This window comes from Pogona vitticeps, chromosome 3 (assembly GCF_051106095.1).
Source record: "Pogona vitticeps strain Pit_001003342236 chromosome 3, PviZW2.1, whole genome shotgun sequence".
Lineage (NCBI taxonomy): Eukaryota > Metazoa > Chordata > Lepidosauria > Squamata > Agamidae > Pogona > Pogona vitticeps.
Genome location: NC_135785.1, coordinates 67,895,650 through 67,909,848, shown reverse-complemented (window position 1 = coordinate 67,909,848; position 14,199 = coordinate 67,895,650).

Here is a 14,199-nt window from a genome sequence, read left to right as displayed (position 1 = left end):
TGGTATGGGATTGTGAGAAATGTAGTTCAAACACCTGGAGGGCCAAAGGTTATGCACATCTGGATCACATTTTCTTGACTAACATACGAAAGGCAGTGAAAGAAGGAAGTATTTTGCCACAGTGCCGTGGCTGGAATGATGTCACCTGAATCTAATCCTGAAGCTTGGTGCAAAATAATTCCAGAGCATAAACAAAGGACAAAGCCAATTATTATCATCATCAGAAGAAAAGAATACCTTGCATAATAATGGGGAGATGGAAATATGTCTTATTGTGACAGATTTTATTTCATAGGTTTCTCAAATTTATTTTTAATAATATGCTAATACAATATAGAGTATTATATCCAAGCCTCAGGAAGACCAGATAGCAAATAGTACGAATAGTATGCAAATAAAATCAAAACCTAGACTTATACACAGATATGCTCGTCAAAGTCAAAAGAAGAAAACATTCTGAAATTGGGGTATTTCCTTTGATCATGCACATTTTAACAGCAACCTGACTTTCTAAAATGTTGCAAGTGAGAGGTTTTGCCAACATAATGACAAGAAGTGAGAAAAGTTTGATTTGCTAAATTTTTTACTGTACTGTCCATCTGTCTGCTTATGAAATTTTAGATTGCACTTCAGAATAAAACTTTCAAGCTGGCATGCTATCAGTAATGAAATTATAGTAAAATTACCATGAAAAGCTCAGGATGGGGATTCATTAAAAGCTGCTAATTCTAACAAAGTTTTGGGGTTCCACAGAAAAGAGAATAGTGATTGCATTACACTGTAGAATCTGGAGTGTTTTCCGGAGCTACGTACATATAATCCCACTAGTAGTGATGTTCCAAATACAGTGATCAGCCTTTTGAGGTCTGCAGAAACTATTCTCTAAACAAACAGATGTACCATCTGAATGCTCAGACATTAGGGGTCCCTGTTGTACCTGAGTCTACAGGCTCCACCTCCAACCAGGTGTGTTCCAATTGGTTTGTTCAGCATCAGCTGACATCAGTCCCATTAGGCTCATGATTGGAGGAAGCTAAGTTGTCTGACTGTAGGAAGCTAAGCCTCGTGATTGAAGGAAGCCTGTTTACAGAGGCAAGGTATGGGCCATTGTGTTCTCTCTGTCTTCTCAGCTTACTTCCATGTAAAAGACACCCCTCAATTTTTAGTGTAATGATTTTAGGAAAAAGTAGTGTCCTATACACGGAAGAATATAGTATTTTGCAGTGGGGTGATTCTGCCTGTGCCAGATCCTTAGCTTCTAGCTTATTCACCGGCCTCTATCCCATAAAGACTGTTTTCCTCAGTATACGCAGAGAAACATGATATTTTCCTCAGCACAGGCAGAAGCTGTAGATAGAAAACATTTTTCTTCTGGGGAAAATAGAGAGTCTGATGGGCAACCTATACAAATTCAACTAGTAGATAAGTAAGTAGCTCTGAATGACTCGTGCAACCAGGCAAAAGCCGTACACTGCAAGGAATTTAATTTGATTCAGTGTAACATTTCATCCCGACTTCAGACATGGCTATCAATGAGAGATCCTGGCTGTAGTAAAAAATCTTCTGGCTGTAGCACTTCTGGATGGGAAGCCCAGAGGAAGAAGTACGGGTGTAAGATCTCAGAATCATAGAATCGCGGAATAATTGAGTTGAAAGGGGCCTATATGGCCATTGGGTCTAACCCCCCCGCTCAATGCATGGATCCAAATCAAAGCAGATCAAACAAATGGTTGACCAATTTTCTGTTGAATACCTCCAGCACTGGAGTACTCACCATCTCTAAAGGGAATTGGTCCTGTAGCTTGAGCACCTTGTTACATGCTCTGCACCTGGGGATGATTGGGAACAGATCCTGCTCCTCCTCTGTATGACTATCTTTCAAATATTTGAAAAGTGCTATTGTATATCCCACCCCCCCCCGTCTTCTTTTCTCAAGGCTAAACATGACCAGTTCTTTCAGTTTTTCCTCATAGGGCTTCAGTCCTCTGATCTTCCTTGCTTGCCTCATCTGAAATTGCTCCAGTTTGTTGGCATCCTTCTTAAAGTGTAGTGTCCAGAAGTGGATACAGTATTCTAGATGAGGCCTAACCTGTGCTGAATAGAGGGGGACTAGTACCTCACAGGATTTGGAGACCATACCTCTGTTAATGCATCCTAAAACAGCATTTGCCTTCTAGCTGTTATAAGGTCCTTCTTCTCATTTTTTCATAATTTACATTTTTCCCAACCCATAAATGGATCATTCATTGATCTGTGATTCTATTGCTGTCTATTTTGCTGGAGGATAAATCAATGAACAAATGACTCTGGTCTGTGTTTTTGTGAAGTCCATTAGAGCAGATAGAAGGCTTAGTAAACAGACTTTTCTTCAAGTATCAGTGCAGTATTCTGAAAAATTAAGAAAATTATTTCCATTTTAAGATCAGTCTGTTTTATTTGCTGCATGCCCATGCTTAAGCTGTTAACTATTTTCCATTCATTCATATATCATTTAGAAAAAGTAACAAAATCTCTTTGAACTCCAGCCTCAAGGAATCTTGTTATTTTTGGAGTCATCATCAGGTCCTGGGCAAAGGCAGAAAGGAAATGATCATTCTTTATAGCTGGGCCAGCAATGCTGTAAACTTTTAAAACATTATGAACCTAGGATAAAGTCATAAGCCAAGACCTTAGTGAAACACACACAAGAATGAGGCAATATGGTGACCATGGGCAGCCTTCCAATTGGTTGTATTTGTTGTTTTAATTTGGACTTAAGAGCTATGAAAACCTTCTTTAATGTAAAAGCCAGAACCCCAAATCCCTGAAGCATGAAAGCTGAAGTAACAAAGCTGTATAAAGTTGCAGAAAAGGAACATCAGAGCCACTAGTTATGTTTAGGCTCATTTCAATCTGTTTTCTCAGTATTTCTACCTAATTGTTTGGAGACCCTAAATCCACAGAGACAGCAGGCTTTTGAGTGAACCTTGAAGACTTTATGGCTTCCAGGAGACCAAAAAGGTCAAATAAAGCCTTATAGCAGAGGAAGATCAGTTAACAAATGGTTTAATATATATCACTTGGAAATGGGTAATTATTAACTGAATTGGCCTAACATGGCTGATTTGTATGCTGTCTAGATCAACAGAGAATGGCCAGATTTGGTTCCGGAGTGATGCAAATTGAATGCACAAACCAATTTTTGTCCAGCCTACTTTAAAGGCACATTAATAATAATAATTAATATTAATAATATTAGAACTGCATTGCTGAAGGGACCCTATGGATCATCAAGTCCAGTCCTTGTCAAGGAGGCACAGTGGGGAATCAAACATGGCCAGATACCTAAACCACAGGGATTCTAAGGCTGCCTAGTACACCCACTCCTGCAGCTAGCTGATACGCAGGCTTGCCTGCTCTTTTGGATCTATCGTGTCTCCTCATGTACTGTACAACACTTCAAAAACAAAACAAAACAAATGCGGCTGTTTTAGTTTTCCAGTACCCCAAATTTGCAAATGTATAAATCAGTTCTGATCTGGGGGCACAAACCAAGTTGGATGGTGGACAGATTGATCCAGACCAAATTGGGATACATTCAGAAGCCCGGAATCAGCATCTGAACCCATTGGTGTACTTTGCTCAGTTCCCGCAATAATAATTGTGTATAGTGCATCTGTCAAAGCATATAAGCAAAAATAACTGTGTATCAAATAATGTATCTGTACTAACATAGTATTTACACTTTGCCTTAGGATAACACCACCTTATCCTGTCCATATTTGATGCCATGACACATGTTTATTTCATTTTTGCTCCAAGCAATATTTGCCCAAATATATGTATGAATTCAGCATTATAGTTTGTTAAATATTCTTCTATGCAATGTTTATTTTGATATCATACCTCCAGTTATGAAACGTGTGATTTCTTTATATGAGAAATACTTTTTGATAACTACGGCTGAAATCCTGTTGCATACACAACTAGCGTAATGTTTGGAAAAGAATTGCCAGTAGTTAAGAAATGTCCATAGACATAACAAGCTGATGCTCCCTTTCCATGTACAAAAGCTGACTGGACTGGCAGACAACACTGATAATGGGGCAGTGTTCTCCAATGTGCTTCAAGGAAGCAGGATGCTTAAACACAAAAGAATCTTTGCCAACATGTTTCTGCCATCTTCCAGCATCAATCAATTGAACTGACTACCTAACTTCATAAAATGATGGCCAGCCTCAAGCTAGAATTTTCTTTTGCTTGTTGCCCAAGATGATGCATGTATATTCATGCATGTATATATTCAGCCATGATGAAACAGCATATCTGGTAAGATATTGGCAGAGGATCCTGGGTATTAAAACCAGCACATGGCACTTGCACTAGGAGAGAGGTGTGTCTGACTTGCTCTGACTCTGGATTCGCCATGCATCCTTTTTAGAAAGTTGCATTCCAACGGAGTAAATCAAACTAAAAATGGCAAGCACAAGTTGCAATTAAGCAGCAGGGAAAACAGTTCCTGGAAAGGGAACAGTGTCTCTGCAACCGGAGTCCATTAGCCTGTCACACATCCTTTCCTTGATTGCTTTTTAGGAAGCTTGTTCTGTGGCTTCATGATTTATGTGGGCATTATGGCAAAGGTTCCTGTGCAAGTCAGTGGGACTGAATCTCCGCGGTGGCCTAACATTTGCACGCCAACTGCGGCCATCACTTCAAACAGTTAATTCTTTGGACTATAGTCCACTAGCCAGCAGAGCTAGTGGCCTTATTGGCTTGAGGATTGTGGGAGTTGTCTATCAAAAATAACTTTTTAAAGTTTTGGATAGAGTCTAAGTAACCAGGAAGAAAAAAAGGACTGAGAAGTTGAAAAGCAAATGTCATTTCCTCCTCTTATTTCATCTCTTGTGGTTACTCTCTCTCTCTCTCTCTCTCTCTCTCTCTCTCTCTCTCTCTCTCTCTCTCTCTCTGTGTGTGTGTGTGTGGCGGAAGGGGGAAGAAAGAGAGAGTGAGAAAGAGAAAGATTTTAAGGCCATGTAAGCCATTAACACAAGTAGATTAGGAACACAAGAAACAGACTTATACAGAACCCATGGGTCCATGAAGGGCAGTATTTCATCTCTGACTGTCATCAGCTTTTCAGGGTCTCTTACCTAAATACTTAATCAAGCTTGACCCAGTTTAGCTTCCAAAATCAGTCAACCTCAGTAGGTTCAGGGTTCTGGCTGCTGAGTCAGACTGTTGATCCATCTAGTTCTGTATTATCTGTGCCAGTCTTCTCCAGCCTGGTGTCCTATAGGTGTGTTGGACTGAAGCCCTTGGGGGAGAGGCAGCAGGGCCATTTGGCCTGGTCCCCTCCACACAGGGGGGCTTCACCTTTGCGAAAGTGTCATGGGCCTCCCATTTAACCTTTTGGCACTTTTTTAAAAAAAATTATTATGCCCTTCTTTACATTAAATTTTTTTTGGGGGGGGGGGGAGAAACAAAAGCCACATGATCCTTATGCAATACAAAAGCAAGAGTATGTGATACCTCTGTTAGACCACTATTTTTTTTAACAAAAACTTTAGCTTTGATTTGTACTCTTCATCTGGCTATGCACTAGTACCTTGTGGACAGTGCAGAAAATAACAGATGAAAGCAATTTCCAAATTCAAGGCTGCAAACACAAAATGTGGGTTTCAAACTCCATCCCTGGCGGCTGTTGGTTCGATTACATTTTTAAAAATTGGATTTAAAATCTGACTTTCTTCCCTTATAATGAGGAAGCCCCACAACCTCACATGGCCGAGGCCCCATCTCAGCACTCGGAGGTCCTGGCTGGCCTGCATCTTTGATCATCTTGAGCCAGCATGGCTCTGTGGATTTTAACAGAGCTCTTCTCCAGCTTTACATGGAGATAGATGGCAAGGTGTTACAAAAAGGGCCGTTTGCCCAGAGAAAAAAATGGAAGCTCTCAACAACATGCATTCATTTTTGTGCCTTTCCGATTGGCCTAGAAAATGTATTACCACTGTGTGGGCTTTGGAACTTCCTCACAATTACCAGTCGACACGACTTTTTCAACATGTTAAAATGGATGGAAGTCATTGCACAATGCAGTCAGCAGGTGGCACTCTGGTTCCATGCAGTTCTTTCAGATTGACAACGTCAGACTGTCAGCTATGAGGTGGGGATGTGAGTACAGTATGCTGGTAAGGAGATGGGTGTGAAAAGCCCATTTATCTCTGGCAACTTGTAGGATGCTGTTGCTGAATCATTTTCACCAATACACAGATAAAGGCAGAAAGGTCTGTTGGGACTGGCAGTATGTTAAAATGAACCCTGCCATTTCCCTTTTACTTTTAACCAATGAAAAATGTGGAGTTTGTGATTTATTTTATGTCAGGTGACTATTTTGAGATCCTCTGGTCATACCACATCAGCAGGAGATGTTGCATCGTGCCTCATTCCTTTTTCCCCCTGTGCCCTTATCCCTTTCCACACACTCTTTCTTATTCCGTCCAGCAGAGTCATATCCAAACCATTATGAGGGTTTCCAGGGGAAATTATTGTCATATTCCAAGCATATAATTAGGACCAATAAATCCTGTATGCATCACAGAATCCCCTGTTATGCCTCTTTTTAATATCATTTGTAGTCTTTACTAACCTTAAGAAGATAAGCCATCTGCTTATTATTGCTGTTATAATCCCTCCCTTGTGTGTTTAGTTGTTTAGTCGTGTCCGACTCTTCGTGACCCCATGGACCAGAGCACACCAGGCCCTCCTATCTTCCACTGCCACCCAGAGTTGTGTCAAATTCATGTGGATTGCTTCAATGACTCTGTCCAACCATCTCATCCTCTGTCATCCCCTTCTCATCTTGCCTTCACATTTTCCCAATATTATGGTCTTTTCCAGGGAGTCTCCTCTTCTCATGAGATGGCCAAAGTATTGGAGCCTCAGCTTCCAGTGAGCACTCAGGGTTGATTTCCTTTAGAATTGATAGGTTTGTTCTCCAGGGGACTCTCAAGAGCCTCCTCCAGCACCCTCCCTTAAACCCCCCTTAATGCTACAGTCCTATGAACAGCTGAGATTAAGCCACACTGAATATAGGGGGCTGGCTGACTTATTTATTTCATTGGCTGCCTTTCTCCTGGTGAGCATAGGCTTGTCTTATGAGACATGGCATTTCTATTCAGACAGGCTCGCTCTTCCTTCCTTCCTTCCTTCCTTCCTTCCTTCCTTCCTTCCTTCCTTCCTTCCTTCCTTCCTTCCTTCCTTCCTTCCTTCCTTCCTTCCTTCCTTCCTTCCTTCCTTCCTTTTTTATTTCCTACCTTTTTTCCCCTTCCACTTGTATATGGGCATAGTTCTATCTCTTCACCTTTGGAAGGTGCCAGTGGCACATAGACTTCGTATCTGCATATTGGCCAATAAGTCATTAGCTGTTATTAGCTGGAAGTTTGTTGGGCCCTCAGCTCAACACTGCTCACTGTGATCATTCTTACCCTTAGATTTAGGATTCTGTATTCTGGACTACAGCCAATCATCATTGTCCCTTTAATTTTGTCATCCATTTTTGGACCTTCTCTTTGATACATATTGATCCAGTTGGTTTGAAGGATAGCCTGTTTTGTAGATACGTACAGTGGACCCTCTACTTAAGGAATTAATCCGTATTGGAATGGTGGCTGCAGGTCGAAAAGTCTGTAGGTCGAGTCTCCATTAACCTACAATGCATTGGAAACCAATTAATCCCGTAACCGGCCATTTTTGTTCCATTTTGAGTTTTTTCTGGTCTGTAGGTCGATTCTCCGGCTGCAAGTCGAACCTAAATTTTGCGGCCAGAGAAGTCTGTAACTCAAAAAGTCTGTAAGTCGAACCATCTGTAAGTCGAGGGTCCGCTGTATATAGTTGTCACCACAGCCTGGATACCATAGAGTCCAAAAACATGCACCTCCCATTTCCAGAAGTGGTTTATGCTTCTTTTTTATTCCATTTGTCTAACATGTGGATGATTTGATACATCTTTCCCCTTGCCCTGTTCTATCAAGTATCTTTCAGTGCAATGTGCCATATACTTGCCCCTTATCATTGTCTATCTGAAGAGCTTGGAGTTTCCTGCCAGTCACAACATATTTTGCCAGCAGTTGCAAGGTATGGTATTTCTCATTCAGCAGGCATGCCATGGTTTAGAATGTGTATGTATAGAGTGCAAAAATAATTAACAGGGGTATAGAAAAAAATAGCCTTGAAATGCTTTTAAAATCAGGGCTTGAATAATAATTTACTATAATTGTTCCAAAACAATTACAGTAGCTGAATCTCCAGCCTACAAGGTCACTGAACAACAACATTCCTGACAGCTGAACTTGTTTATGTTATAATGAACTTACTAAAGTGTAAACATGAAGTAGCATTTTAAGTCCTATAGTTCACCCTTTCAGTGATTATAATTTTCTGAGTTCACAAGAGTCTAGCATTTCAGGATTTTAGGGTGATATTATTCTATCGCATCAAATGCTTAATGGTACAGAGCATTATTACTCCAAGCCCTCAAAGATTATAGTCATAGCAATAATGTTTTCAGCATAGTGGCAGCCTGCCAGGTATTAAGTTACAGAACCCTGAAATTACAAAGGCTGCAGAAACAATTGGATTTACTTTTGAAAAAAAAAATTTTTTGGAATAACAAGCTTTTGCATTGCCAAATCCCTGGGAAAGAGATAATTTACAGATTGGAGGGAGGTGTAGACAACTGAATGAATTATAAATAATAAATAACATAGTTATGAAAACATATCGTAAACAGTGAAGAACAGGAATAAATTTAGAATGAGACCTGATTTTAAAGGCAAATATACATAGGCAAATACATTCAAGAAGTATGGTTTAAAAGGAACAACAATGAAGGCTTTATTGTCTCTGTGAAATTTATTTATTTATTTACAATGTTTTTAGCCATGCCGTTACCAATGGTCTCTGAGCGACGTACAACAATATTAAAACTTTAAAAACATTAAAACCATTAAAATAGGCAATATTATAATAATGCCCTATATTAAAAACAGTCATTAAAACATTAATATTAATAAATCCTGCTGCTCATATGGCCAGCTAAAGAATACTATTTAATTAAAATGAATAGAAAGGTCTCTGCCTGGCACCAAAAATCCAAAAGTGTCAGAGCCAGGCAGATCTCTATAAGGGAGGGTGTTCCAAAGTTGGGGGGCAACAGCCGAGAAGGCCCTGTTTCAGCATGCCATCCCCTCACCTCTTTCAGGGATGGCACCTTCAGAAGGGCTTCCTGGCCTGGTCTTAGAGTATGAGCACGTTCGTATGGAAGAAGGTGGTCCTTTAGGTAATCAGGTCCTAAGCCGTTTAGGGCTTTATATGTCAAAGTAAGTGCTTTGAATTGGGCCCAAGCAGCAACAGACAGCCAATGCAAAATTTTCAGAACCAGTGTGATATGAGTCCATGCAGCGGCACAACTTACCAGCTGCACAGCCCGGTTCTGTGCCAGTTGCAATTACTGGACTGTCTTCAAAGGCTGCCCCATGTATAGCGCATTGCAGTAGTCTGGTTGTCATCAGTGCACATGTGATTTTTGCCAGGCTCCTGTTTGGTCATCCAGGTAAGGGTAAAGTTGGTATATTCTCTGCAGCTGTAAGAAGGCACCCCTGGACACCGAGTCCACTTGGGCTTCCAATGTCAGACCCAGGTCAAGGAGCATCTCCAAGCTGCAGATCCTGTCCTTTAGGGGAAAGTGTAACCCTGTCTAAGGCAGGGAAATGGCCCTTTAACCTATCTGGTGGAGCACCTACTAGCAGCACTTCTGACTCGTCTGGATTGAGCCTCAGTTTATTGACCCTCATCCAGTCCATTATTGAGTCGAGGCACGAGTTCAGAACGGCGACTGCCTCACCTGGATTGGTAGAGAATGAGAGGTAGAGCTGAGTGTCATCAGCATATTGCTGACTCCCCAGCCCAATCCTCCTAACAATCTCCCCCAGTGGTTTCATGTAGATATTGAAGAGCATGGGGGACAGTGTAGAGCCCTGAGGAACCCCATGACGCAACTGCCATGGGTCAGAGCTACTCTCCCCCAAATAGAAATGAGAATACGGTTACCTCTGTAAGAAATATAGAACAAGTTTCATTCACAGATTTTCAATTTTAACATACAAGTTAACAGTCTTTAACTTGTCTGTATTTGTGTGTCTGCATGTACAGTAAGAAAGCTTGACAGAGGCATGGAGAGAGACACTGATCCCTTGTGAACAAAAAGCATATGTACATAGGATGGAAGGAAACATAGGCAGGCAGGCAACCTGGCCAGGAGAACAGATAAAAAGGAAACAAGGAGTCTTGCAAACATATATAATATATCTTTACTTCTAAGCATTTGGAATTCATTTTCCCTGGAACTGCATGTAATCACTTCAAAGCTGTGAGAGAAAGAGACACAAATGTAATCATAGTGGATCTGTGTTCCTATTTTTAAACCGGTGATTACACCATAAGAATTTGACCCATCTGAGCTCAGATTCTCGTGCACTCCAGTCATTCATCATTCGCCCTGCGAACCAGCATTTGTAAATGAGCATCATCTGTTTCAGTCACCGAGCCCATTAGTGATCTAATAAAGGCAAAGAGATGTGCGAAAGTTGGCATGGAGTGAAAAGAGGATAGGATTAAAGGCTTGGCTGCAAATTGAAATTTGGATGATGGTGGTAGTGGAGGACAGAATGAGATCCATTTACCCCCAGCAGATGACAGTATTAGACAGCAGGTGGGCTGAAGGAAAGGAGAATAGATGGCTAAATTGTCAAACTCTCCTTTGTTATAAGACAGGGCTATTCCTCCACTCCTCCTCCTACACATATGTAGGTATCAGACTAGCACAGAGCTTACAGAATAATGTCTAGACAATATAGGCAAATAAGTATAGATGCATTCTGCAAAGGAGTATACCTTTTAACCTTCTTTTGATACTCTTCTAAATAGTTTAAAGTTGGTGGTTTTAATAAGATAGTACGTTTAAGATTTAAAACTATAACTAACTGTGGTTTTTAGCAGGATCTCTTTTTTAACCACATATACACAGAGTTTAGCTGCTTCTTTTAGTTTTGCTTAAAATACTGCCAGTGAAATTAAACTGAGTGAATGAATGAATGAATGAATGAATGAATGAATGAATGAATGAATGAATGAATGAATGAATGAATGAATGAATGAACGAACGATGCTCTCCTGAAGCAGTGCCATTACTTAGAACAGTGTTGCCCAGCCTGGTGTTCTTTGACTGCAACTCCTAGAAGCCTTCACTACGAGTTGTGCTCTTGGGAGTTGCAGTCTAGAAACACCTGGTTTACACAAGGTTGGGAACTGCTGATCTAGATAGATGGCAGCTTGGGTCTTTCCTAATGAACTCAGATTCCCATTCGTCTACATAATATGTGCTGTGCTGGTTATTGGTTATACAATATGCATACACAGCTGTCTTGTGCATTATGCTCTACAGATCAATACACTTGCAATATCACTGTTGGCTTTTCCTGCTCCACATTCCAAAAGGGCATCACATTTTAACCCTTTTCAACAAGTACACTCTGTCACAATCTAGGTCATCCTACAATAGAAAGAGGGGTTGTTAGTTCATTCCCCTAATCTCAGACTATTTAAATTTTGTAGTGTATTGGGGGGGAGGGGACAGAGGACTTATTCCTGAAGAGTTGGCGTTCATATGTTTGGAGATAACCCTATTGCATTTAAGGTTGATCCCACAAAATTTTGTAGTTATAGAGTGCCAAATCTGGGAAGAGAGATGGAAACCAATGTATAGCTTCTGTTCTTCACAACATTTGTAGTGCTGTTGCTAGGCAGCTTCCTGCCTCATAATGGGAGTCAGACCAGGACGAGAAAGCATAGTTAAGCATGTCATTAGCAGAATGAAACTTCAGCTTAAGCTTCTGTTGACACAAGCATGCCACTCCTACTGCCTGGTCTTCATGTGTTATGTCTTGTCTGTTTGAATTTCCTTCAGATACGTGATCTATCCTCATCCATTCCCTTGCCGTCCAAAAGATATAAAAACTGCTGCAACAAATAGATCAGATTTACTGCTAGCCAGGAGGGCTTACTTCTTGTGAGTCAACAACTCTGTGATTCATCCTTTACTGTAGAACTGTACTAGACAAGAACAACAACAAAACAAAAAAACAAACATGGAATGTATACTGTGGAGGACTTTAATGTCTAAATTATGGATTCTGCCAGAGTTCCAGGATAAATCCAGCAGCCTGTCTGAGGCAGAAGAGCGAACGGTACCCCTCCCTTCCAAGTCCAGGTGCATTTTACTCAAGGCTGGCCAAATTATTTTGGCCTCTGAGGCAGATAAACATCTAAGTGTGTCTTCATGGTGAGCTGAAATATATAACCATACATTAATTATCCACAGCTGACTTGGTATCTTCACATAATATCCCAATCAGCCGCATGAAACAGCTACTCTGCTCTATTTAGCTCTCCCCAGCACACCTTCCACACAAATGAATCAGACAGGCAATGTTTTCTGAAACCTGTAAAGATGTGTGTTCAGTGTCTAAAAGAGAAGAAGGAAAAGGTAGAATAAGTCCTTTGATGGTTTAGTACATTGACTGTTTTCTCAGACTCCATGGGGAATGGTAGTAGTGATTATACCTTGCCATTACAATTGCCCTGCGACTAACTACTCATTCCCTGAGATTTCAGGGCTGAAACCAGAGACCAGGTCACAAGGGTGGGTCCTTCTGCTGTCATGGTCACCAGGTTACAGGGAGGTAGACTCTTATGTGTTTGACCAAGAGAGTAAAACAGACAACCTACTTGCATTTCCTGTACTACCTACTAAACAAATATTATACAGTGTGTGCCACATGCATTCAAACATTTCATGCTGGGCCACTTGAGGGTAGACAGGAGACGAATGACCAGACATTATACCTGTCATACACAATAAAATCAGACTTCCCCCTCTTCCAACACTGCTTGCTATAAGATTTGCCTCCCTACCTGGAGATGCAGGTGAGCACAGCAATTCCCTAAGATCATCTGGTCCTAGCAATCCTGTTTTAGAGACCCTAAAGTTAGAGATGATCATCTGCTCAACTGGTAACTAGATGGATGGTACACTTTAAAAGGCTTGCTGTGTGGTTGCTGTTTATCTGAACCCTCCATTTTGAAGGAAAGCTCAAGAACACAGCCAGAATTGTGAATGAAATTTGTTATGGTACAGATTAGGAATAGGTGAGAAGCTGATAATGAGAATTCAAAATGTCAAAAGTGTGGCATGTCTTGATTTCTTAAAGGCAAGATTTGAAGGGAGAAAAGAAAGCCAAGGGCATGTAGTTATTTCTCCATCTAGCCCTTTTTGTTTTTGGCTGAAATGGATTGACAGTTTACTCTGTATGGCCCCAGGCAGAAATTTTTCACACCTCTTGTTGCTACCAGACCCTATTAACTGGAAATGTAAGGGACTGGAACTGAGACTGTATGCATGATGGGGGTGGGGTGGGAAATGCTCTGTCAAGATGAGGGTGCTATCATCTGCTCATATTTATTACTTTCTCAGTCCTTCACAGCTTGTTTAAGGGTGCATTTTAAAAATAACATTCTGAAGCACCAGAGCAATGGCAGTCTGTTGTTATCTGGTCAAGAACTAGAAGTTCCCCCTTGAGATTTGGCCCTTACTGTGGCTTCCTCAGTCAACTGTTTGGCAAAGAGATCATTTCATGTTCCGCATGCAAGCTCACCCCTAATTGTTATTGTAACACTTGCACCTGAATCATCCTTCAAGGAGCTCCAGAATAAGAGCGTTCGATATTTATGCTCGTTGAGCGCAGCAGCCTCCTCCTATGACGTTAGGGCTATGAAAAAAAGTACCCTGGATGCTCATAGTGACATCAAATGAGAAACAGGCGTTCATTGATTCAGGCTGGGAGTGAAGAAGACAAAAATATTCTAAACTTGATCACTGGATTCTGCTTAAAGAAATGCACGCCGTGTTGGTTGTTTCATTGACCTCAATGACATGGTCACATAGTTAAGAGGTTACTTGGAACTGGTTTGTGAAATTAGATTGTAGGAAGCCTCTTCTGGGAACTGAAAGGTAAAGCGTCAAAGAGCTTGGAGTTTGGCTATTGTTTGCCTAAATTTTTGGGAAGTAAACCCAGCCCACTGAGGTTTGCTGCTGAATAAAAT